The sequence below is a fragment of the Puma concolor genome, chromosome B3 (assembly GCF_028749965.1).
Source record: "Puma concolor isolate L17-30 chromosome B3, mPumCon1.1.hap2, whole genome shotgun sequence".
Lineage (NCBI taxonomy): Eukaryota > Metazoa > Chordata > Mammalia > Carnivora > Felidae > Puma > Puma concolor.
In genome coordinates this window covers 139,905,034-139,931,945 of record NC_141672.1, presented here as the reverse complement: position 1 = coordinate 139,931,945, position 26,912 = coordinate 139,905,034, and the positions used below count along the sequence as shown (strand labels likewise).

The 26,912-nt window shown below is 45.0% G+C and overlaps 1 long non-coding RNA gene and 1 other non-coding gene across 2 annotated transcripts; both read right to left on the bottom strand.

The window, feature by feature from the left end:
• Nucleotides 1–4,165: 4,165 nt before the first annotated feature.
• Nucleotides 4,166–19,835, bottom strand: LOC147580435 (uncharacterized). The gene is made up of 3 exons (XR_015252905.1): nt 19,725–19,835; nt 10,063–10,107; nt 4,166–6,987 (listed from the first exon to the last, which is right to left on the bottom strand). It is a non-coding gene; the product is annotated as an uncharacterized LOC147580435 (long non-coding RNA).
• LOC147580436 (U6 spliceosomal RNA) lies at nt 12,664–12,768 on the bottom strand. The gene has a single exon (XR_015253039.1). It is a non-coding gene; the product is annotated as a U6 spliceosomal RNA (small nuclear RNA).
• Nucleotides 19,836–26,912: the final 7,077 nt, after the last annotated feature.

Genomic DNA, 26,912 nt, shown 5'->3' with positions numbered 1-26,912 from the left:
TGGAAGGCAGGTGGGGGGGTTGGGGAGGGTGGGGGGGGGGGAGTGGGCAGGGTAGGGAAGGCTAACGTTCTTGTTCGGGGAGATCAGTGGTTTAGAGCCTCTGTCATACATGTAAGCGGGGCTTTATTCTGCCATCCCAGACCCGTGGACAGGTGAGGCCCAGTGGCATATGCATTCCATATTTCATCAAATCTCTGCTTTCTGGTGCTGGGGGAGCTCAGTGCTTGGAACCCACGTGGTGAGAGAGTCCAGAGGGCACCGTGAGGACGTCGGGAATGGGTGGGCACGTGCTGCCGCTGCTAGAGGGTTTTCATCCCTCCAGGTGGGCGGGGCCTGAGAAACATCACACAAACCGGCAGGTCTGAGAGCTTGCAGTGCTGGCTCGTGTGCAGAAAAAAACATTGCCCAGATTTTGGTTTCTGGCACACTCGGAAATTCCCATCTATGTGACCTTGGACAAGCCACGGTATCTCTGAGTCTCATCTATAAGAAGAGAACGTTCTCTTCCTCGGGCCAGCAAGGGGAGATCTGTTTATTCAACCCCTCCCCAACCACCTTCACCCACCTCTGAAGAATGATACTCTGAATATGCAGTCTTCACAGCTCCGGGAATCCCAGTGGTAACCTCAGGGCCATGGCTTCTCCTCCCCCAAACTGTGGCAGGCGGGACGGAGCTGGGGAGGTGAGAGTAGCTGCTGCTACTGAGGCCTTCTTCCAGCATGTTCTCGTTCGGTATCTGGCCAACAGCTTCCAGGCACCAGCAGCCCCTCCCCTTTCAGAGAAGGAAAGCCCCATAGAGGACCAGTTTTGCCATTAGCAACCCCACCCCCACCGCCTGGGGTACCCGAGGACCCACCTTTCCGGAGCACCAACTTCTCATCCTCCCGTGAGCCACACAGAGCCAAGGGGTCCTCCCAGGTTCTGCTCCCGCCTACCCCCTCTGAGGACACTGGCCCCACTTCCTCTCTTTTCTCCCTGCTCCGCCCCCACTCCCTCTGGCCTCACTGCCACAGCTGGATCTTACTGCTCCTGAAAGACTTTGGTTCCTTCCCGGGGGGTGGACAGAGTCAGGGATCTTGCAGGAGACTTGCCTGGAAGGGCATCTGTCTTCAAAGGGTCGCAAACCCTGGGACCCAGGCCTCCTTTTTCATTTCATGGGAAATGAACATGCATCCAGTTCAGCCAATTCAGCACGCATTTATTCGCATCCACTCCCCGCTAGGCACCTGGAACACAGTCTGCCGTGGCTTGGGCTGCCAAAATGAAATGCCACAGACCGGCTGGCTTAAACAGACATTTACTTCTCATGGTTCTGGAAGCCGGAAGTCCAAAATCAAAGTGCCGGAGGGTTGGTTTCCTCTGAGGCTCTTATCCTTGGCTGGCAGACGGCCACCTCCCTGCTGCCTCCCCACATGATTACTTCCGTGCAGGATGGTCCCTTGTGTCTCTTCTTCTTCTTATAAGGACACAGCCATATTGGATTAAGGGCCACCCTAATAGCCCCATTGCAACTTTATCACCTCTTTTAAGACCTCATTCTCAAATACGGCTGCCTTCTGAGGTACCGGGCTTTAGAGGTTCAACACATGAGTTTACGGGGGATACAATTCAGCCCGTAACACGGCATTGGCAAGAAATATTCCCTGCTCCTCTGGCAGCTCAGGGGCAAGATGGCCCCTATAATCTAAGGCAGTTTTTTTTTTTTTAAGTTTTTTTTTTTTTTCAACGTTTATTTATTTTTGGGACAGAGAGAGACAGAGCATGAGTGGGGGAGGGGCAGAGAGAGAGAGGGAGACACAGAATCGGAAACAGGCTCCAGGCTCCGAGCCATCAGCCCAGAGCCTGACGCGGGGCTCGAACTCACGGACCGCGAGATCGTGACCTGGCTGAAGTCGGACGCTTAACCGACTGCGCCACCCAGGCGCCCCTCTAAGGCAGTTTTTCAAAGATCTTGTAGGCAGCCTGAGGTCTGGAAAAGGTAAAAAGCCTGTGGTGGCTCTGGTCGCAGAAGCAAGGGCGGCAACCACACCTCAACCCAGCACCTCCGGGGAGTTCTCAAACCCGTGCAGGGTTCACAGTGAGATCTGGGAAAGTAGTGACAGCTAGCACCTCTTAAGCGCTCAGTATGGGCCAGGTGCCATTCTAAAAGCGTGAACGCGTTAGCTCTCATAACAACCCATGAGGAACTATCATCCCACCTTGCAGATGAGAAGCGGAGCACCGAGGAGAAAATGGCTTCCCTCCTACACCGGAAGCAAAGTCCTGGAGCCCAGGACCTGTGCTCAGGGGCCTTACAGAAGCCGTGAACTGCAGCAGGTGTCCCTGATCACAGCACCATCAAATCTGCTGCTGATGATGATTGAGGTGATGGTGTAGAAACTTCACTCCTCAGCACCCTTCAGGGAGGGGCTGCGGGCTCCAGTCTTCTCTTTTCATTTTACCAGTCCTATTTTAAGTGCTTTTTGTTGTAAGACGTCTGTAGTGTTTCTGGAAGTGACATGGGAATTATGAAGGAATAACCCTTTCCTGTGCAGACCCCCTTTATTCGGCTCTTCAGAGGGGAGTGGAGAGATAGCCAGACAGAGTAAGAGAAGGTTTGCCAAAGACATGACCTAGGCATTCAGTCGATGTTAGAAGTCCGTGGGGCTCTTCAAACTGTCGGTCCTGGCTGTGAATCTGTCCCACCATACACTATCTGACACACCAGACAAACGGCATGATTTTCTTTCTGAGTTCTGTTTCCTCATCTGTAAAGCAGGGGATCCCACGGCATGGGGGGTGGGGGGAGGATGCCCACATCAAGTGAAACCTGGAACACCGTAGGGATTTAGTATGCGTGAGTCCCCTTCTGTACAGATGTTCCTGGAGGGAACGTCACCGGAGGCCACTGGCTGGTCTGGGGTCACTCCAAGTAGGAAACTTCTCATGTGCTCTCTTGGCTACCTCTGTCTTGTGGGGAGAGGGCTGGGGACTTTGAACCCCGGTCAGATAACCCCACCTATGGGCCCCCTGCTGGGGACAGAGACAGATCCCTCTGAAGGCGCAATTAAGCATCATTTGCATTTCTTATAGAGAACAGATGCTCATTTCCATCGAAACGTTCCCATATGGCCTGGCCTTGTTGCAATTTCCATCAAGGGCTGGTCTTGAATTTTACAATTAAAGGTGTCCCTCGGCCACTGACAGAAAAGGAACCGAGTTTCCATTTGGTCCCAGAGTTCCTTTGTTCGTCTCAGACAACAGGGAAGCCAGCCCTCTGGCCCAAAGTCCCTGCCCGCTGCTCGCTCTCCCTGTCCTTCCCGCTGTGGGGAAGGGATGGGGCCTGTGCTCCAAACCCCGCTGCACAGGCTCACTTCTGCACGTGGAATCCCCACCTGGGGGACGCCCACATCTGAAGGTAACCACAAGTAACACTTTGCCCACCTCCCGGCAGTCCCTGTGGTTTCCTATGTTTGCAAGAACTGTTCCCCCTTGCCAGCCAGCTGGGCTCCCTTGGGAAGAACCGAACCCTTGGTGTGCCATGTATTTTTTTAGCAACGGGCCGTTCACCTCCTGGCCCTTGCGATTCCCTCCTCCCCAGGTGCTGCCAGATGCTAACTCTTGTGCCCCCCCCCCAGGCTACGCCCTACATCTGGGACTCAGCCTGCCCTCCCAAATAGCCTCCCAGGTCTCCCCGAGCGCTTTGTCTTCTATCACGTGCCTGTCTCCACACCCCATTCCCTCAGGATCTTGGTGGGCTCTGAATTCATTCACTGGCTGTGTGACCTGAGTATACATCTCACCCTGTCTGAACCCTTGGCTCCAAATGTTAATTGGGGGTGCTAACACCCACACTGTTGGCTGCTATGATGAGTCCATGAGATAACAAACAGAAAAGTTTCCTTCCCCTTTGCTGAGTGACAGGAAGGTTCCAGGATGGGATGAGGCATGGGCCAAGTTTCGGACCCCTGACCACCCTCCACCAAGTGACTGCCCCTGCCCCAGCTCAGAGACCCCTGCCCCAGCCCTACAGATCACAGAAAACCTGAGCAGAGATTCCCCTGTAAGCACTGGGTTTAAAGGAGAACCGCTTCCTGCTGCCCCAGGACTCCATGGCTTTCCACAACTTCACCGAACAAGGCTTAGGGTGCTATGTTGGTGCTCACTGAGAGGTTGCAGCCCTTGGATGGAGGCCACAAAGAACAGACAGATTTGGTGCATCTTTGCATGTAGCAATTGTTTAACACATGACTTTACGGGGTTAAACCAACCGCCCTACTCAGAACCACCCTCTCACACCCTTTTCCCAGCTGAAAATTTAGTGAACAGGATTCTTTGCTGTAGGACCCACACGGAGGGCATCGGAAGGGCCCTGAGCCAAGAAAGCTAGCTGGCGTCACCTTGGAGCCCAGTCTGTGGGCTCACAGCAGTGAAGTATGTCTGTTCTTTTATGGGTCCCTTAAAACCACCTTCTATAGAGCCACTTCCAGGGCTGTGGAGCCATCAGGAAAGCTGAACCGATTTTTGCCCTTTGTGCTACTGACGTCAGAGGCACAGCAGGCAGATCAGAACATTGGTGGGATGCTACATTCTGGCACTTTGTGCTAGACTCTGCCGACCACACATGGATGGCTGTTTAGGAGTGATGTAAAAAGTCTGGTGGAAAGAGCCCTGGAGTCATCTGGGATTTTGGAAACATAAGCTTGCCAAGTGTAGCTGACGCTTCTGGTTGCCCACTCAGCACGCATTTCTCGCCCACCCTCCTTTCCTCTTAATTCAGAACAGGCATCTGCCCTCCTTCACTCAGCCTTGTGCTTCTAGAGGGCTCCATATAAGCCCAGGCTGAGGGGCGAGTCCAGAGAAGTCTCGGTCAGTCATGGATTCCCAAATCTTTGCTGGTGATGGATTTAGATACGGGCACCTGTCATCTTTCTGGCCAACAGGACACAAAGGGAGGTCTACTGGCTGACTCCTGGGAATGTTTTCCTTGCCCTTAAGAAGAGACCTAACCAGATATAACCTCTTCCTGCTTCAGGACCTTGTGACTGAATATGATGTCTGGACCTGTGCCAGCTACCTGGTCTCTAGCCTCGGGGTGGGTCAGACATATGGAGAGGCATAGAGCCCAAAGACTCACAGAGAAGCAGAGAACTGGAGCCCAGCAACCTCCTGGGCTTGTCCTGCCTATGACCTTCCTATGAAGTTGAGTTGAGGTTGGCCGTGCAGGCTCCCTCCTGATATACTAAGTATGCTTGGTCAAGTCTCTCCGGGCCTCATTTTCTACAATGTATAAAAACAGTTTGCTTTCCTCAAGCTGCCCTGGGAAGAATACCTTCATGGTTGATAAATATGGCACCCACCCATACTGGGGTATATAGAAAAAGATCATATTCCTTGACCTACGACCTACGGTGGCAGCTAATAGAATCGTAATAATAGGGTGCTTTTTATTTTGTATATATTAAAAATTCTTTTGGTTGCATTAGTAGTCACACAACTTGAACCTGGCTTACACACAAATGAGAACTAATGATAAGGATATGGGCCTGTCTCACAGCACTCAAAGCTTGGAGTGTGATGTGGTCTTTTTTTTCTTTTTTTAACATTTATTCATTTTTGAGAGACAGAGAGAAACAGAGTGTGAATGGAGGATGGGCAGAGAGAGAGGGAGACACAGAATCCAAAGCAGGCTCCAGGCTCTGAGCTGTCAGCACAGAGCCCAACGCAGGGCTCGAACTCACGAAACCGTGAGATCATGACCTGAGCTGAGATCGGACGCTTAACTGACTGAGCACCCCAGGCTCCCCAGAGTGTGATTTGGTCTAAAGAACACATTCAAATCCACATTCCAGATGCCATCAGACCACCCCCTCTACACTGTGTTGAATAATGTCCCCCAAACTTTGTGTCTGCGTGGAAGCTCAGTGACTTTATCTGTAAATAGGGTCTTTGCAGATGTGATTGGTTAAATTAAGATGAGGTCATACTGGGTTAGGGTGGAGTTTCAATGCAGTGACTGGTGCCTGTATAAGAAGATATGCAGAAGGCACATAGAGAGAAGTGGTGTGAAAACACACGGGAGAATGCCATGTGACGACAGAGGTAGAAGTATTGAAGTGCTAAGTCCACGAGGCAAGAAAACCCAACGAGTGCCAAGAGCCACCCGAAGCCAGAAAACAATGCAAGGAAGGACCTGCCCCTAGAGCCTTCAGAGGAAGCATGGCCCTAACGTCTTGATTTCAGGCTTCTAACCTCCACAACTGTGAGAAAATAAGTTTCTGTTGTTTTAAGCTACCAGGTTTGCGGTGATTTGTTAGGGCAGCCCCAGGGAACTACTACGCACACCTTCTACTCGTCTGTTCATCCTGGTTATATGGGTTTCTCTTTTCCCTCTGGCCACAGACCAACCCGTGTCCTCCTTCACTCCTCCTTAACGTAGCTGCCACACAGCCACATAGCACATAGCTGCCAAAGCTTGCGGATTTGACACTTGCCAATCAAGCTCCGAGGAAGGGGGTGTTTTCAAGCTTATCTATCAACAAACAATGGGGTAGAAAAAGAAAGAAAGCAAACTGATTCTTAAAAAGCCACAAGTCTAGGCTGAGCTATGAAAGGCTTGAGGATGGTCACCAGTGTTTTGGAAGTGCTAATGACACAATTGTAAGTAAATAATTGGTTGTCCTTACCCCGCGCTGTCTGCCTAGAATCATGAGTGGATGGTATTCAGCTCTGTGCAAGGGGAGATAAGAAGTGACCAAATTGGGGCACCTGGCTGGCTCAGTCAGAGCATGCGACCTTTGATCTCAGGGTCATGAGTTCAAGCCCCACATGGGGCATGGAACCTACTCAAAAAAATTCTTTTAATAAAATAAAATAGAAGTGGCCAAATAAAACTCTGCTCTTGTTTGAATCTTCATCTCTGCAGACATTTCCCAGTTACAGTGAGGAAACTGAGGCACGTTATCAGACACTTCCACAGTGAATCCACTTTGTCCAACTTCATTATTTCTGGCAAAGACAGAATCACATGATAAAAAAACTGAGTAGATACAGATAAACAGCCAAAATATGCCCACATTTATCTTAGAAAGTCTCGGCCAGATCTGCACGGAAATGGCTGAAGCAAGTCTTCAGAGGCTGGTTGGTTAGTATTTCCACAAGAAGAACTCCAGTGACGTACTGAGAGGTAAGAAACTTTTAGCAACTTCTTGGCCATCTTCCTGGGCTGCTGGGTAATAACCTATACTGGTGAAGGCTCATCAAATCTCTGTATGCAAATTTCACAACTTTGTAGAATCATTACCACAAAATTTCCTGTCTAGCCACCCATATTGCTTACAAATAACTGGTACAAAGCCTTGGTTACTGAAGGGGACTTTTGAGAACTACTTTGAGCCCTTTTGAAAAGTCAAGTTATTCCCCAGGTGTATTCCTGCATAATCGGTGTGATTTTTAAAAGATATTCCGGGTCTCTTCTTGTGGCAAAGTAAGTTCCTTTGGTGGGGTTTCTCAAGCAGCCTACAGTCACCATTAATTTCAGCCTTTTCCATGGCAGACCAATCCTGAGATCAAACATAGATGCCTTCCTGTCAATAACTGCCCCAATACACTGCTACAAAGTGGCCAAGATAATGTGATAAAAACCTATTGAAATGACAACAGTTTTCCGCATGAAATGCATCCTTTGTGGGCAGATCATCCATATTCATTAGTGAGTAGTTTACATCCTTTAGGCAGTTTCTCTCTCAGTCACCCTCTCCACACCAAGTTTGAGACACAATCTGATCTCGCATTACACAGGCAGTAACTGTGAAATTTCATCCTCTCTGCATCCCAGCATCCTGTAGACTTGGGGGAGCCCACTGTGAGAGAGTGTCCAGTGTAAAGGGGCGGGGGCTGGGGATCAACATTCACTATGGTTCTTCAAGAGTTTTTAAACAGAATATCATCATTAGGACAGAAGGAAAGAGTCCCCTGATCCATAAAGCAGTGCCGTAGTTCAACATGTGGGTTTGCTCTTACAAGAGTCCCCAGAAAGCAGAAAGATAACATGTTGGAAGGATTTGAGATGCTAACAATCCACATGAAGTGCTTAGCACAGCGCCTGATACGTGATGGGCACTCAATGAATGTTAACTGCTCTTATTATTTGAAATGATGGAGTTTCTTTCTTAACATCCAGGATAATTCCTTGCACTTCCATAGCAGCCTAATCTCTAGACGACAGTGTTCTTGGGCAGAAGAAGCTGGTACCTAACATTCTGTGGCCAAATACAGCTCCAGACCCACAAGGTGCAGCAACCACAGCAATCCATAGGGGCTGCCTTCCCGGAAATCTACTAACCTCTCCTGGGAAGCCAAAAGCCTGCTTGACGCTCCCAGCCCCCACCCAACCCCTGATGCTCTGAGTTCAAGGCCAGGGAATGCCCCTTTTTAGTCAACGTAACATGGTTCAGCAACAGCTACCATTTGTAAAGATAAATGCAAAAGAAAATGAGTAGCCCTGGGAAGGCTTCAGGCACTTGCTTTAAGTTTTAGTAGGTTCAGCATAGACTGCACGAGCTGTTCCTTAGGAGCTGTGAGCCCTTGAACGGTAGTCATGGCAGCAGAAGTAAAACCTGGAAGTCCATTGTTTGTTATTTCCTTTTTTTCTCCACTTCTGTGTCTGATATATCTCAGTGATACAAGGCATCCTGACTTGGTTCTGGGTGGTCTTCCTCTGTTGACCTCATCATTGAAACACTTTGCTATCCCCTCGGAATCCTGGGAGGAGAGGTTATAAAGCATCAAGAAACTTTAGGAATTACAGGGACTCCTGAAAGTATCCCAAGACCAGTGATTGGGCATCTGTTGATGAGCTTGGGCAAGGTCAAGTATTGCTACATCTGCCTCCTCCCAGAAGAGATGAGAGGCTGTGCACTAAGCCCCAGGCATATGACATGGGTGCTGCCTTCATCCAACATCTGTAGATTTCCCCAGTTACACCAAAATCTTTAAGCTCAAAGAATCCCAGCTCCTCTGTGGACTACCTGTGAGAAAATTGAGCAGCCTCAGTTCCTTCATCTGTAAAATGGGAATAATAATTGTATCTACTTGGGGAGCCTGGGTGGCTCAGTCGGTTGAGCATCCGACTTCGGCTCAGGTCATGATCTCACAGCTCGCGAGTTCGAGCCCCTTGTCGGGCTCTGTGCTGACAGCTCAGAGCCTGGAGCCTGCTTCAGATTCTGTGTCTCCCTCTCTCTCTGCCCCTCCCCCACTCATACTCTGATTCTCTCTCTCTCAAAATAAGTAAACATAAACAAACTTTAAAAAAATAATTGTATCTACCCTATAAGGTTATTGTGAGGTGGAAAAGTATATGTTAAACATTTAGCACAGCATTAGGCAAATGGTAAATGCCCAACAGAGGTAGCCCCTGCTCTTTGAAAGTTTGCATTATGCCACTTTACATTTTTTTAAACTTTTCTTAAATGTTTATTTATTTGTTTCTGAGAGAGAGCACGAGCAGGGGAGGGGCAGAGAAAAAGAGGGAGACAGAGAATCTGAAGCAGCCTCCAAGCTATCAGCACAGAGCCCAACGCAGGGCTAGATCTCGGGGAACCAAGAGATCATGATCTGAGCCAAAGTTGGATGCTTAACCAACTGAGCTACCCAGGCACCCCCTTTACTTTTTATTTTTTTTTAAACATGCCACTTTGCTTTTAAGAAAAACCTACACTGGTACCTGCTGTTGCTAACCAAAAGAAACTTAAGAATATTTTTGTTTTTACCAAAAAAAAAAGGCGAAAAGCAAAAACCGTGTTGAATGTTTGTTTTGCGGCAAACCGCTGTAGAGGCAGCACCCACCGCCAAGCCCCTGCTCCCAGAACCGCACTCATATGCCAGCATCAGCCTGCAGAGGTCTGAACTGTGTCTGCGAGCACCTGTGCTTTATCTCGATTTATTTTGTGCATCCGTTCGCAAGACGTGTCCTAAGGTATCAGAAAAACCTCAGAGGTTACTTTTTGGGTCTGGGAACACTCAAAACCTTTTCCATATAAATTAATAGTAATTGCTTCTTTGCTTTATGCTATTTCAACTTACGAAAGTTTTCATAGGAATGTTCTACTTTCAGATAGCCAGGGAGACCTGTATAGAGAAGAAACAGAAAAAAAGAGAGAGAATGAGAAAAGCCATTACCAGGGCAAGTATTACCAGCCATTAAGTACCTTCTAGTGACACTCGTAGCATAGATCACGGATTTGTAATCTGGAGTTCATGACTCCTTAGAGGAACTTAATTAAATCGTATGTTTATGAGCATTTTCTTTATGCTTTCTTCTTGTGAGAAGTCACAAGCTTTCACCAGATTCTCAGATTCCCTGCTCTGGAAAAGATTAAGAACTACCATAGCTTCTATTTCTTAAAAAGAAATTCCTTCTGTATGTAATAGATGAATCACTGGGTTCTACTCCTGAATCCAAGACTACACGGTATGTTAACTAACTCGAATTTAAATGAAAAAAAATAAAAATTAAAAAAAGAAAGCTGTTCTGGGGTGCCTGAGTAGCTTAGTCGGTTAAGCATCTGACTTCAGCTCGGGTCATGATCTCACGGTTCGTGGGTTCAGGTCATGCGTCAGGCTCTGTGCTGGTGGTGCAGAGCCTGCTTGGGATTCTCTCTTTCTCCCTCTCACTCTCTGCCCCTCTCCGCTTGCACAATAAATAAATAAATAAATAAATAAATAAATAAATAAATAAAGCCCTCTATCTCATACCCATTAGGATGGCTGCTATCAAACAACAAAATAGCAAGTGTTGTTGAGGACAGGGAGATTGGAACGCTTGTGGTAGGGATGTAAAACGGTGTAGCCACTGTGGAAAACAATATCACAGTTTCTCAAAACAGTAACCTAGAATAGCCATCTAATCCAACGATGCCACTTCTGAGTGCATAGCCAAAAGAATTGAAAGCAGGGTCCCAAAAAGATATCTGCACGCCATGTTCATGGCCAAGATATGGAAGAGACCCAAGGGTCCATCAATGGATGAGTGGATAAACAAAACAGGGCCTGCAAACAATGGAATATTATTCTATCGGCCTGCCATCACAAAATGCCATAGAATGGGTAGCATCTACAACACGAATTTATTTTCTCCTAGTTCTGGAGGCTAAAACTCCAAGATCAGGTTTCTGGCTAGTTTGGGTCTGGTGAGAGCTCTCTTCCTGGCTTCCAGAAGGCCACCTTCTTGCTACGTCCTCACATGGGCTTTTCCTTGATGTTTGCACAGAGACACAGAGACTGAGCTCTCTGGTGTCTCTTCTCATAAGGACACTAATCCTATCAGATCATGGTCCTACCCTTATACCATCCACAAACATTCATTTCATGACAATTACTCATCCTTTAAAAGGAAGGAAATTCTGACACTTGCAACAATATGGATCCATCGTGAGGACACTGTGCTGAGTGAAATAAACCAGTGGCAAAGACAAACCGTGTATAATTCCACTTCTAGGAGGGAACTAGTAGTTAAATTTATAGAGACAGAAAGTAGATTGATGGTTTCCAGGGGCTGAGGGTGGGAAAGAAAGGAATGGGGACTTATTTTAACGGACACAAAGCTTTAGTTTTACAAGATGAAAGGAGTTTTGGAGATTGGTTGCACAACAATATGGATGTGCTTAATACTGTGGAACTGTACATTTGAAAATGGTTAAGATGACAAATTGTATGTGAGGTGCATTTTACTAAAGTTTAAAAAATACGAAACAAATAAATAAAGCCCCACTGAGGGCATTGTTCAATCCTTGCCCCGACTGGAGCATATACCTTGAAAATGAGATAGACCTGGGATTATCTCTGACCTTCCAGTCGACCTGAGCATGAACTTGAACAATCTACAAAAATGCTCTTAAACCAGGAGCACCTGGGTGGCTCAGTCAGTTGAGCGTCCAACTTTTGCCCACATTGAGCTGTGCTGAGTGTGGATCCTGTTTGGGATTCTCTCTCTCTCTCCCTTTGCCCCTCTTCCCTGCTCACACACTCTCTCTCTCTCAAAATAAATAAACACTTTTTTTAAAAACGTTCTTAAACCAAAATGTACATTTTATCTTTCAAGTGACTAAATCTTATTGAGCACCAGATTCCCTAAAGACTTGTTTGGGCCTCTATCAACAAATTTCCAGTGGTCAGGCTGTTTAACAGCCCTGGAATGGGTTCTCCAGCCTTTGCTAGACTTGGTAACCTGAACTGGTCCATGAATTTTTGGGACTGTGCGCTTTCTCTGTTCCGCGTGTTTATTCCAGACAGCATTTTGTTTCAGAAATAAAGAACATCACCCCATTGGCATTAAACTTGGTGAGGTTGTTCGGCAACACGGTACCTCATGAAGCTACCATGAACACCTGACAAAGACCCTTTTGGTTATTTAGACACATCTGGTCCAACTCTGTAATAGAATCATTGAAACCAGGCTCTTAGTTTCACATCAGAGAGTAGCTGGAATTCACCCCATGAGATGTTTGACACAGAAAGGCCTCAGCAATCATTTCTTCTCTCCCCCTTGCATTTAAACATGAGGAAATGGAGGCCCTAAGAGGGTTAAGGGACTTGTTTAGTAGAAATTAAAGGTAGGAAAAGGAATCAAACCCAGGCCTTCGGAGACCAAGTTCAGACATATTTCTACTATAACAGGTTGCCTAACAAAAATATAAGTGCCTCATGAGTTTCCAAGCCATCTCTGCTCAGAAACCTAGCCAATCTTCTCCGTATTGCTTCAGCTTTAATATATGCACTGTCAAAGGGAACATATATAAAAATGAACATTGTTAGCGATGATAATTAAATCCTGGACTCATCTCTACATTCTGCTATAACGGCACGCATCACATCATCTTATAACTGTCTCTTTGCTGGCCCACCTCCCCTTCCTCCTCCACCAGACTGTAGATCCCCTGACAACAGCGATTGTCTTATCCCCAGCCCCGAGCACAGTACCTGATACAAGGCTGACCCCAGATAGATGGCAGTTAGACCATTGATTGGGCAAGCGAGGTATGTACCGTCTATAATGGCAAATATTCATTTCACCCCTTAGTCCTAGAGGAAGCCAGGTGTCTGGGAAAACCTATGGCATATGCAGAGGCCCCAGTGAATTGCCAGAGCATAAGAGAATTCTGCAGATGCCTTGCAGGGTTTTTTTTTTGTTTTATTGCTTTATAATAAAATTAAAGCCTCATATGCATGTCAGGAAGCAGAATGGCTGAATCAAATATTTTAGCATGTTGCGAATTTTAAGCATAAGATCTGCTCTATTTTCAGAATTAAGTCAGTTATTCATTAATCCTTTATGTATCAAGAACCAGGGTGGCCCAGCCAAAGATACGCCATCTGGCAACCAAAAGCGATTTCAAAATAAGCTTAACTCCTTCATTTACGTTTCTCAAAAACCATGAAGTGGAACTTTAATATACAGTCCAGAGAAGCCATTATTAGAAAGGCCTGACCATTTCCTGACCATTTCCCTCGCTTTCCTGTCATTGCTTCAGTACCGGCACGCTTCCGGATCAAAGTGGTGGAATCACACCACCAAATGATCTCTCCCGCCCCCAACCCGTAAAACAGTCCTTAATTCATTTTAAAAAAAGGTATAAGCCCTCACTAGAAAAGAGAATAAGCGGCAGGACACAAATAGAAGATTTCAGCAGCATTCTGCAAGATGGGTAGCCCCTGGAGGGACCCACAAGAACAACTACTGAGCGAGCAGAAGTCCCGACCAAGAGTGGCGTGGCCGGCATTACGCTCAGAAAGGCTCTCAGCCTGCCTTGAAGGCCTACAGAGAGGCTTGACATTCAGAAACACTTGGTAGAAGTGACATGTGAGGCTGCCACGGAGAATTTCAGAAGATGTATATATGGAGCTAGTGACCTCACCACCACTGTCCCCTGACACCATACCTCACACACACATGTAGAAACACAGACACCTGGAAGCAATACAAATTCCCTCCAGGCAAACAATCAGACAACTTCTCCTTAAAGCAATTGAATGTTCCAGGGAAAAGAACTCTGTGCTCTGGCTTTGAGAGGCCCAAGATAATAGAGAGCAGTCTTCCTGATCCCCCTGAGACAAAGCCTTCCATTCGAGAAGCCCCACCTACAAGACGCAAAAGGATGTAATCCTTCTGAAGGGATATGTAGCAATACCGAACAAAATCACATATGCACCTGTTCTCTGACCATCAAGTCCGCTTCCACGAATTTACCGAATGATACATACTCAAAACCATGCATAAGGCTATTCGCTACAACTGTATTTTAAAAAGGTATAAGCCCTCACTAGAAAAGAGTGTATTTGGTGGGGTTTTTTCTTCAGTTTTTATTCAAATTCCAGTTCGCTAACATACAGGGTAATGTTAGTTTTAGGTATACAATATAGTGATTCAACACTTCCATTCTTCACAACCGTACTCCTTGAAACCCATCACCGATTTAACGCATCCCCCAACTACCGCCTGTCTGGTAACTATCAGTTTGTTCTCTGTACTTAAGAGTCTGTTTCTTGGTTTGCCTCTCTCTTGCTCTCTCTTTTTTCCCCTTTGCTCGTTTGTTTCATAAATTCCACATATGAGTGAAATTATATGGATTTGTCTTTGACTGACTTATTTTGCTTAGCATAATAGTCTCTAGTCCCATCCTTGCATCGCAAATGACAAGATTTCCTTCTTTTTATGGCCGAGTAGTATTCCATTGTGTATTTATATATGTACATATATAGATATACACATATATGTACACCACATCTTCCTTATCCATTCATCAATCAACGAAGACCTGGGCTGTTTCCATAATTTGGCTATAGTACACAATGCTGCTATAAATAAAATAATGGGGTGCATGTATCCCTTTGACTTAGCATTTCTGTATTCTTTGGGTAAAAACCTTGTAGTGCAATTGCTAGGTCATAGGGTAGTTCTGTTTTTATCTTTTTTGGAAACTTCCATACTGTTCTCCAGAGTGGCCACGCCAGTTTGCATTACCACCAACAGTCAAGAAGTTTCCTCTTTCTTCACATCCTCACCAACACCTGGTGTTTCTTGTGTTGTTGATTTTAGTCATACTGACAGTGTGAGGTGACATCTCATTGTAGTTTTGACTTGTACTTCCCTCATGATAAGTGATATTGAGCATCTTTTCATGTGTCTGTTGGCCATATAGATATATATATATCTTCTTTGGAAAAATGTCTATTCATGTCTTCTGTTCAGTTTTTAATTGGATTATTCATTTTTTATGTGTTGAGTTGTATAAGTTCTTTATAGATCTTGGATATGAACCCTTTATCGGAAATGTCATGTGCAGATAGCTTCTCCTATTCCGTGGGTTATGTTTTAGTTTTGTTGATTGTTTCCTTCACTGTGCAGAAGCTGATTATTCTGATGAGGTCCCAATAGTTTATTTTTGCTTTTGTTTCCCTTGCCTCAGGAGACATATCTTGAAAGAAGTTACTATGGCCAATGTCAAAGAAGTTACTGGCTGTGTTCTCTTCTAGGATTTTTATGGTTTCAGGTCTCACATTTAGGTCTTTAACAGATTTTGAGTTTATTTTTGCATATGGGGTAAGACAGTGGTCCAGTTTCATTCTTTCCCATGTAGCTGTCCAGTGTTCCCAGCACCACTTGTTGAAGAGCCCGTCTTTTCCCATTATATACTCTTTTCTGCTTTGTCAAAGATTAATTGACTATACAGTTGTGCATTTATTTCTGGGTTTTCTTTTCTGTTCTATTGATCTATGTGTCTACTTTTATGCCAGCACCATAGTGTTTTGATTACTACAGCTTTCTGGTATACCTTTGAGTCCAGAATTATGATGTTTCCAGCTTTGCTTTGCTTTTTCAAGATTGCTTTGGCTATTCAGGTCATTTGTGCTTCCATACAAGGTTTAGAATTGTTTGTTCTAGCTTTGTGAAAAATGTGGTTGGTATTTTGATAGGGATTCCATTAAACCTGTAGATTGCTTTGGGTAGTATTGACATTTTAACAATATTTGTCCTTCCAATCCACAAGCATGGAATGTCTTCTCATTTCTTTGTGTCATCTTTAATTTCTTTCATCAGTGTTTTATAGTTTTCAGAGCACAGGTCTTTCGCCTCTTTGGTTAGGTTGATTCCTAGCTATCTTATTTTCGGTGCAATTGTAAATGGGATTGATGTTTTAATTTCTCTTTCTGCTCCTTTATTATTGGTGTATAGAAATGCAACAGATTTTTGTGCACTGATTTTGTATCCTGCAACTTTACTGAATTCATTCATCAATTCTAGCAGGGTTTGTTTGTTTGTTTGTTTGTTTGTTTGTTTGTTTTTTGGTGGAGTCTTTTGGGTTTTTGCAACTGTATTTGTAATAGTGAAAAACAGGACCCAAATGTCATCAGTAAGAATGGGTTGAATAAACATTGGGACATCAAAACAAAGCCCTGCAACTCCACAAAGAAATGAGGAAGCCACCTATAAACTGCTGAGTCTGTATTCATGATACATTGTTAACAGAGGAGGAAAAATCAAAGCATCGAACACTGTTTATAGAGTATGTTACATTTTATGTAAGAAGGGAGGAAATATGAATGTAAAAATATGTATTTATACTTTTTACATAATGGGAGAATAAAACAAAACCAATTTTTAAAAACCCTTACCTAAATGCTTACTTGAAACCAAATCTTTAAAATGCTCACCTAATTTATTTATTTATTTATTTATTTATTTATTTTGTGAGAGAGAAAGAACGAGTGGGTTAAAGGCTGAGAGAGGGAGACAGAGAATCCCAATGCACTTTGCTCCGCATTGTCAGCAAAGTGCCTGATGCAGGGCTCCAACTCACAAACCGTAAGATCATGACCTGAGTCGAAACCAAGAATTGGACGCTTAATGGACTGAGTCACCCAGGCGTCCCTGAAATGCCCACTTAAAAAACAAAGACTAGCAGACTCAATAAAAAAGCAAGACATAACGATATGTCCTTTACAAAAAAACACACTGTAAACATAAAGATGAAAGCAAGTCGAAAGAAAAACGTTGAGGAAAGACCTACAAAGACGCCCAGCATCAGCAAGCTGGTATGACCCTAAGAATAACAGGCAAAGTAAACTTCAAGAGACAGTGTACTTACAAGAAGTCAAGCAGGACATTTCATTCCAGTAAGAGGTCAGTTCATCAAGAAAACATAACAATCTGGGGCACTTGGGTGGCACAGTCAGTTAGGCGGATGACTTCAGCTCAAGTCATGATCTCACGGCTCCTGGGTTCGAGCCCTGAGTCGGGCTCTGCGCTGACAGTTCAGAGCCTGGAGCCTGCTTCGGATTCTGCGTCTCCCTCTACCTCTGCCCCTCCCCTGCTCGCACTCTGTCTCTCTCTCTTTCAAAAATAAACATTAAAAGAATTTTTTTTAATGAAAAAAGAAAACAGAAAGAAAAATAAGATATAACAATCTTGAGTGCGCTTCATAACACAGCTCCCAGATACACGAAACAAAATTTGACAGAAGTGATTTTCCCAAGAGTTCCCTGTACTTGAAGAGGCTAAGTCTCTCGCTTGTCACTTTCAGAGCATGCCTGGAGTTGACAGCCAGCCGCTTGCCCTGAGTTAACTTTTTTAAGGCTCCCCATGCCATTACCGAAAGCCAGCACGATCCACAGCCTGTGCTGTGGATCCACAGCGTCCAAGTCCCCCAGCCACTGCATCAACAAATGCCTCACTTTCCCCTCCCCATCTTACACCTTATTCAAATTAACCACAGGTAGAGAGCGTCAATGGTGATGCCATTGCATGCCAGGTGTGATCACCCCCTTGTCACTAATAGTGGGGTCCTTAAGACTTCAGTTGGGCTGTGATCCAGCTCTGACATTCTGTCTGTTTTCTGGGGTCACACCTGTTCTCAACTCTCTCTGAGTCTCCCAGACAGCAGAGCCTCAGGCAATCTCAAAGAGCTAGAGTTTGGAGAAGAGAGAATGAGACAGGGAAGTGGGAGAGCCATTAGGAGGATGGCCATTAGGAGGAAGCCAGCTGGCCATTGCCTTAATGTGCACGGTCCTGTGAGACCATCTGCGTCTCAGCACAATCTGTCTAGGAGGGGAGAAGGGGGGGATGAGCTCTGATCAACTGGCTCCCATGTCCACTGTCAAAGCGTGGCCCTGGGGATGCACCCAGTGGGGACCCCCATTGTCTGCCACTTCAGCATTAGCAGGAAAGCCTCTGGGCATGGGGGAAGAATCACATAGCATAGGCACAAAGGAGGTGCTGTCCAGGCACACACGATGGTGATCAGAGTCCATGGAAAGATGCTTCTAGAGGCAACAGCTCCAACAGGACATCTGAGGCAAAGAATCCAGATGGTACATAGGAGGGCTCTGATACAGAATATGTACAAAACCTACACCAAACAGTACATTCAAATGTGAACTGTTGGATGCTTTTCCCTCAAGTTGCAGAGAAAACAAAGTTGCCTAGGAGCTCCATTTGTATCAAAAATGAACCTGGGGTCAAAGGGAGTTCGGTAAAGGAGAAGGAAGTAGCAACTATAAGGATTGGAAAGGAAAAAATAAAGCTGTTATTATTCACGGAGAATATGATTGTGTGCTTAGAAAATTCAGAAGAATCTATACATTAACTATTAATAATGAATTTATTCGAGGGGCGCCTGGGTGGCGCAGTCGGTTAAGCGTCCGACTTCAGCCAGGTCATGGTCTCGCGGTCCATGAGTTCGAGCCCCGCGTCGGGCTCTGGGCTGATGGCTCGGAGCCTGGAGCCTGTTTCTGATTCTGTGTCTCCCTCTCTCTCTGCCCCTCCCCCGTTCATGCTCTGTCTCTCTCTGTCCCAAAAAAAAAAATAAATAAAAAGCATTGAAAAAAAAATAATTAAAAAAAATAATAATAATGAATTTATTCGAAACCATGAGAAAAAAGTCCGTTTAAAAATCAATTGTATTTTGGGGCACCTGGGTGGCTCAGTTGGTTGAGCATCTGACTATGACTCAGGTCATGACCTCACTGTTCATGAGTTCGAGCCCCACATCAGGCTCTCTGCTGTCAGCGAGGAGCCTGCTTGGGATTCTCTGTCCCCCTCTCTCTTTGCCCCTTCCCCACTTATGCTGTCTCTCTCTCTCAAAATAAATAAATAAAACTGAAAAAAAATCAATTGTATTTCCACATAGGAGCAACATGCTAATAAAAAATGAAATTTTAGGGATGTCTGGGAGGCCCAGTCAGTTAAGCGTCTGATTCTTGATTTTGGCTCAGGTCATGATCTCATGGGCTCTGTGCTGACAGTACAGAGCCTGCTTGAGATTCTCTCTCTCCCTCTCTCTCTGTCCCTCCTGCACAAGTGCGCATTCTCTCTCTCTCAAAATAAATAAATAAACACTTTCAAAACGAAATTTCAAAATAAATGCCACTTAGGGACACCTGGGTGGCTCAGTCAGTTAAGTGTCCAACTTCGGCTCAGATCATGATCTCAGTTTGTGCTGACAGCTCAGACCCTGGGGCCTGACTCAGATTCTGTGTCTTCCTGTCTCTTTGCCCCTCTCCTACTCCCCCTTGTCTCTGTCTCTCTGTCTCTCTCTGTCTCTCAAAAGTAAACATTAAAAAAATTAAAATAAATTCCTTTTAGGACAGCATCAAAATCATCAAACATTGCCTGGCTTTGGAGCCTATGGATGTAGAACATATAGCTCAAAAATGATTATTTTTAAAAAGAGAAAACAAAACAAAAATACTCAGGGTTCTGGAGCTGTAGATTTCCATTTCCATTTCACTTTGTTCATGTTGTGTATTTCTCCCCGGCAGGGTCTAGATCCCATCTATGTGAGAGTCTCTCTCTCTCTCTCTCTCTCATAGGGTGAGACCTGCCATGTGGATTGAAAGAAAAATAATTGGGGCGCCTGGGTGGCGCAGTCGGTTAAGCGTCCGACTTCAGCCACGTCACGATCTCGCGGTCCGTGAGTTTGAGCCCCGCGTCAGGCTCTGGGCTGATGGCTCAGAGCCTGGAGCCTGTTTCCGATTCTGTGTCTCCCTCTCTCTCTGCCCCTCTCCCATTCATGCTCTGTCTCTCTCTGTCCCAAAAATGAATAAACGTTGAAAAAAAAAAAAATTTAAAAAAATAAATAAATAAATAAATAAAAATAAAAATAAAAAAAAAAAGAAAGAAAAATAATTAATGGTAGAAATAATGCTGCAAGACTGCTTCTGGAGGCCTCCCGGGGAAAAGCCAAGCACGCTCCGGGATCCAGCACGGGAACTACACAGAGCAGCCAGGATCTGAAAGCAGAGTGAAGAAATGTCACAAACCTAATGACGGAGCAGGAGGCTGAGAGGCTCCGGCCCCTCTGTCCTTCAACCACCTTCAACCAACCATCAACACGGTGGTAATCGCATCTGCTCCACATCTCTGTGAGTCAAAAGGGAGACGACTTCTTTTCTCACCTTCGGGAGAAGGAAGCTGTGTCACTTCCAAGGGATCCTGGAGAAGTTCCCTAGGGGTTGGTTGGAAGCTCTTCGAGCACTTTCACCCACTACCGTACCCACAGCCCTGGCACCTCGCCTCCCAGCCTCCACTGATTTCACCAACTGCCCCATTTTGTTTGTTTGTCTAAAATAAGTTTTCAAAGTGTGATGTTGCAACCATACGTCCCACACTTTGTCACGTTCTGCCAGGACATTCTTTGGGGACTTTAGAAGCCTGTCTTGCCTGACATGTTAGACTCCAGGACCTTTTACCCACAGGGCACTTCGGCGGAGGTGACTAAGGTTGACAAGCTTTTAGAGGACCTACTGTAGTGTTAGCAACCAGGGGAAACACATGCGCTCTAAATATTAAAAAAAAAAAAAAAATCAATATAAATACATATTTAAACGTCTATCAAATGTAACACGAGGCAGCTAATCGATTGCGACTCCAGTCAGCTATTCGTTGGTTTTGCATGAATTACATTCAGTCTGGCTCCAGGGTTCATTTCCATGTGTTTTGGGCGGTGCAGTCTCTAAATTGAGCAGCACCCCTGCCCTTCCGAAGTCTTACATGGCCCCCCCCCAGAACTCCCAAGGTGGATCTGCAGACTAGGACACCTTTCAGGAGTTTCACAGGGTGAAGATTAAATGAGAGCACAGAAATTCAAGTGCTTTGAAAGAAGTGTCTGCACAAATGCCAATAAATTTTTTAAGGTTCTTTGAGGACCTCTTCTGTCATTCTTTATCCTCTCCTTTTTCAAGATCAGAGAATGAGTCATGGCTCCCTGGAGACACTCCTACCCCTACCTCCTACTCCGGTTTCTCTGCTCACTCAATCCCACTCTAAATCTGCTACCCGGGCCCAGACAAAACGCAAGCAAAGGGAAATTCTCTGTCATTTCTTGTGCCCCACGGAAACTTGGTTTTTCTAAGTCTCACACATGGTGTTACACTATTTGCCAAGGGAAGCACCAGTTGAGGAAGGCTTTGGGACCTGGATTCCCAGGGGCAAATCTCGGGATGAGTAAGTGTCCCCAATGTCCCCTCTCCATTGTCATCTGTCCTGCTTGGAACCCTTCCCCGTACCCCTTAAAATGTTCCTGGAATATTTAGCTCTTAGTTTTCTCCATGATGCAGGAAGAGGGGTGTTTCTTCCTGTCTTCCTCCCTATCTTTTTAGTTTGAAAGCTCCTTTCATCCAAAGCAGGATATTCTCTCATTACTGTTAATTCATGGGCAGAGGATGGTAATGATAATTATGACACTAATTATTGACCCAACTTCCTCCAGTCTGCTGACAGCGCAGCCATGAGAAGCAGAGCACTGCAAGACCACACTTCTATCTGGGGTTTCTCCAGCTGCTGTTTGCATGTTAAAAACCATATTTATGATCTCTAGCATTTACTAGAGAACAATGTGATTAATCAAAATTTTGTTTATGGTAAAAAATGTCCAGGGCGCCTGGGTGGCTCAGTCGGTTGAGCATCCGACTTCGGCTCAGGTCATGATCTCACAGTTCACGGGTTCGAGCCCCGCGTTGGGCTTTGTGCAGACAGCTCAGAGCCCGGAGCCTGCTTCGGATTCTGTGTCTCCCTCTCTCTTTGCCCCTCCCCCTGCTCATGCTCTGTCTCTGTCTCTGTCTCTCTTTCTCACAAAACATAGTTTCAAAAATTTCACTGGAGTGTTAAAAGACCTCAAGTCAGGAAGAAAGCAACAGGTGTTCTCGGAGGAGCTAATATTTCCTCACACTTCACATCACCTTCTGTGCAGTTACAGAGGTATAGACAGAAATAGAAATTTCCTTCACTGCTCACCAAACCTGCTTCTCCACCATCTCTGCTCCATTTCTGAGTCTGACATTGTTCATTGAGTCACCCTCTGAACCTTGGAGGCACTTTCGATTTCTCTGGAAATCAGCGTTCCAGGCACTGTCAGGTGCCTCACCGACGGTGCCCCGTCTCTACCCGGCAAGCACTGCTGTTCCATCCAGCCTGTTATCCTGACTCCGCAACTGGCATCTGATTGGTCTCCCCACCTGGAGCCTCTACCCACATACACTCCACAAACTGAGGCTTCCTACGCTGCAGACCATATCGTTAAGAGCCACAGAGATTCCCCTACCCCTGATAGTCGGGGTTAAGGGGTTAAGGAAATTGCCTTATATTAGCAAATCAGGCTTCTTTTTTTTTTTAATTTTTTTTAATGTTTATTTATTTTTGAGACAGAGAGAGACAGAGCATGAACGGGGGGAGGGTCAGAGAGAGAGGGAGACACAGAATCGGAAACAGGCTCCAGGCTCTGAGCTGTCAGCACAGAGCCCGACGCGGGGCTCGAACTCACGGACCATGAGATCATGGCCTGAGCCGAAGTCGGACGCTTAACCGACTGAGCCACCCAGGCGCCCCTCTTTTTTTTTTTTTTTTTTTTAACGAAAAGTATTAATTTTACTAAGTTTCTTTTTCTTGCCTCTCTAAAACTCAGCAGGTAGAATTCTTACTGAATCTACTGATATGCTGTATCATATTAACATATTCCCCCCTTGTATGCCATTTTAACCCTCCTGAGATAAACGTTACTTCCTTGTGATAGCAGATAATTGTTTTCCGTTGAATTCAGTTTGCTAGTGTTTTGTTTGGGATTTTCACAGCTATGATTGTCAATAATTAGGGGTTTGCAAAGCAGTGATTTTCCAACAGTCAGCTGTAGGGCCCTTGGTTTCCACGGAGGCCCTAAGTGTAGCTGGGGGCGGGGAGGAGGCCAGGGGGGAGGGCGGTGAATGCAGGTAAGAGACTTCATGCTCTCCGCTCTGCCTCAGCTGGAGATGCTTCATTCTTCGAAACCTCCTTCACACATGGGGCTTCTACATGTGGTTTTAGTATTCACGTTGGAGTGAAAGGTATCGGTGGTTTTCCATCTCTTCATATATCCTGACACACTTGAAATAGGCACGGGAAATAGTCTGTTCCTTAAAATCATTTGGACTTGGGTCCTCTTAATTGGGGGGTGGGGGGGTGTAGTAAGAGGGTCAGTAACTTTGAAGACTTTTTGTATTGAAATTTGTATTGAGACCATTGTAGATGCCCATGCAATTGTCAGAAATAATACAGAGAGGTTCCTTGTACACTCTGCCCAATTTTCCCCAATGCTGATGTTTTCAAAACTACGGTATGGGCCACCTGGGCGGCTCAGTCGGTTGGGCGTCCGACTTCAGCTCAGGTCATGATCTCATGGTTTGTGGGTTCCAGCCCCACGTCGGGCTCTGTGCTCACAGCTCAGAGCCTGGAGCCTGCTTGGGATTCTGTGTCTCTCTTTCTTTCTGTTCCTCCCCCACTCGTGCTCTGTGTCTCTCTCTGTCAACAATAAACATTAAAAACAAAACTAAAAAAAAAAAAAATAACTATGGTAAGCTGACAGAATATTGGCATCGATATAATTTATCAGTCTTATTTGGATTCCCCCAGTTTTAGTTGTACTTGTGTGTGCGTGTGTGTTAAGAAATATACAATTTTGTGGGTTCAGGTATCGACCACCACAGTTAAGCTACGCAACAGTCAACAGCCCCTACATCACAGGGATGCGTCATGCTGCCCTTGTATAGTCACACCCGCACCCGTCCAGGCACCCCTTCCCCTACCCACTTCTCATCCCTGAAAATCACTACTATGTCCTCCATTTCAAAATGCTTTCACTTAAAAAATGTTATATGGGGGCACCTGGGTGGCTCAGTTGGTTGGGTTATTGCACTCTTCATTTCAGCTCGGGTCATGAGTTCCAGCCCTGTGTCAGGCTCTGGGCTGACAGCACAAGCCTGCTTGGGATTCTCTCTGTCACCCTTCCTCTGTCCTTCCCCCTGCCCATGCTCATGCTCGCTCTCTCTCTCTCTCTCTCTCGAAACAAAATAAGAAATATTTTATAAAAAAGATATTGGGGTACCTGGATGTGGCTCAATCAGTTACGCATCCAACTCTTGATTTAGGCTCAGGTCATGATCTCGCGGTTCGTCAGTTCAAGCCCTGCATGGATAGTGTGAAGCTTGCTTGGGATTCTCTCTCTCTCTCTCTCTCTCTCTCTCTCTCTCTCAAAATAAATAAATAAACTTTAATAAAAAAGACATTTATTTTTAAAAAAAGATGTTAATGTCTTAAAAAAATTTTTAACAAAAAATAAAAATGCTATCTGAATGGAACCATCCAGTGTGTGACCTATTGGGATTGGCTTTTGTCACTCAGCCTAAGTCCCTGGCAGGGCACCTGGCCGGCTCAGTCAGTGGGGCATGTGACAATTGACCTCAGGGTTGTAAGTTCATGCCCCATGTTGGGTGTAGAGTTTACTTTAAAAAAAATTGTTTTTAATGTTTTTATTTATTTTTGAGGGAGAGAGAGAGACAGAGCATGAGCAGGGGAGGGTCAGAGAGAGTGGGAGACACAGAATCTGAAGCAGGCTCCAGGCTCTGAGCCGTCAGCACAGAGCCCGATGCAGGACTCGAACCCACAGACTGTGAGATCATGACCTGAGCCAAAGGCATTTACTTTAAAAAAATAATAAAATAAAACAAAGTCCTTGGCTATTCATTCAAGTTGTTGCCTGAACCAATAGTTTTTTCCCTTTTTATTGCTGAGTGCTGTTCCATGACACGAATGACCCATGGTTTAACTGTTCATCTGCTGAATGACACCTGGGTTATTTTCAGTTTGGGGCTATTACAAATGAAACTGCTATGAACATCTGCATATGCGTTTTTGTGAGAACATAAGTTCTCATTTCTCTGGGATAAATGCTCAATTGCTGGGTTAGATGGTAAGTGCATATTCCGTTTTATAAGAAACTGTCAAACTTGTTCTCCAGGGTGGCAACGCCATTTTGTATCCCCACTAGCAAATGTATAAGAGATCCATGTTTCTGTGTTTCCTCCCCAGCATTTGGTGTTGTCACTATTTTTTATTGTAGCCATTCTGATAGGTAGGTAGTGAGAGCTCATTGTGGGGTGGGTGGGTTTTTTGTTTTTGTTTTTGTTTTTGTTTTTGAGATATAATGGACATATGACATTATATTAAGTTTCCAAGTTCATTGAGGGTTTTTTTTTTAATTTTTTTTAAATGTTTATTTATTTTTGAGAGAGACAGAGACAGAATGCAAGTGGGTTAGGGGCAGAGAGAGAGAGGGAGACATAGAATCCGAAGCAGGCTCCAGGCTCTGAGCTGTCAGCACAGAGCCCTATGCAGGGCTTGAACTCACGAGCTGTGAGATCATGACCTGAGAGGAAGTTGGCCGCTCAACTGACTGAGCCATCCAGGCACCCCATTGTGGTTTTAATTTACATTTCCCTGATGGCTAATAAGGTTGAGCATCTTTTCATGTGCCTATTTGTCATCTCATACTCTTTTCAATAAAATCCAATATTCATGTCTTTTGCCTGTTTTCTTATTGGATTATTTGCTAACGCTTTGATTGTTGAGTTTGAGACTTCTTTTTATATTCCAGAAACTAGTGCTTTGTTGGATGTGGGTTTGCAAATATGTTTTTCCCCAGTGTCTAAATGTCTCTATACATTCTTTTTTTGTTTACTTAAATTTTTTTCATGTTTATTTATTTTTGAGAGACAGAGCATGAGCAGGGGAGGGGCAGAGAGACAGGGGGACACAGAACTCAAAGCAGGCTCCAGGCTCTGAGCTGTCAGCACAGAGCCCCATGTGGGGTTCATATGAATTTTAGTATAAGCTTGTTTATGTCTCTAAAAACCCTGCTGATGTAGTAATAAGAATTGTATTAAACCTATCAATCAATGTGGGGAGAATTGGCATCTTTACTAGGTTGTTTCACAATCTATAAACACAGTGTATCTCCATTTACCTATTTCCTCTTTGATATCTTTCATCAATTTTGTACACATAAAGTACCTGTTTTGTTACATGTATAATCCAATGATTTCATTTTCACTAGAGCCACTGTAGACATTGGGTTTCTATTTTCCTTTCTTGCATGTTCATTGTGATTGTATATAAATTCAATTGATTGCCTTGTGTTGATCCCGTATGCTGTGATCCTGAAAAAAATATTTATTAGTCTCTGAGGATTTTTTGCATGGGTTCTTTGGGATTTTCTATGTAAATAATCACGTCCTCTGCAAATAAAGATAGTTTTATCTCTTCCTTCCTCATCCGTATGCTTTTAATTTACCTTTTCTTACATTTCTGCAGTGCCTAGCACTTCTAGTACTAGACTGAGTAACAGTGATGAGTGGCTATCCTTGCCTCTTTCCCCATTTGAGCAGGACATCAGTCTCTCACCATTAAGTTTAATGTTTAGTGTATGATTTTTGTAGATGCTCTTTATCAAGTTGTGATAATTCCCCTCGATCCCAAACTTGTTGGAAGTTTTGATCACAAGTGGGTGTTGGATTCAAACGCTTTTTATGGATCAATTAATTGATATGATCGTATAATTTTTGTGTTTTAGCCT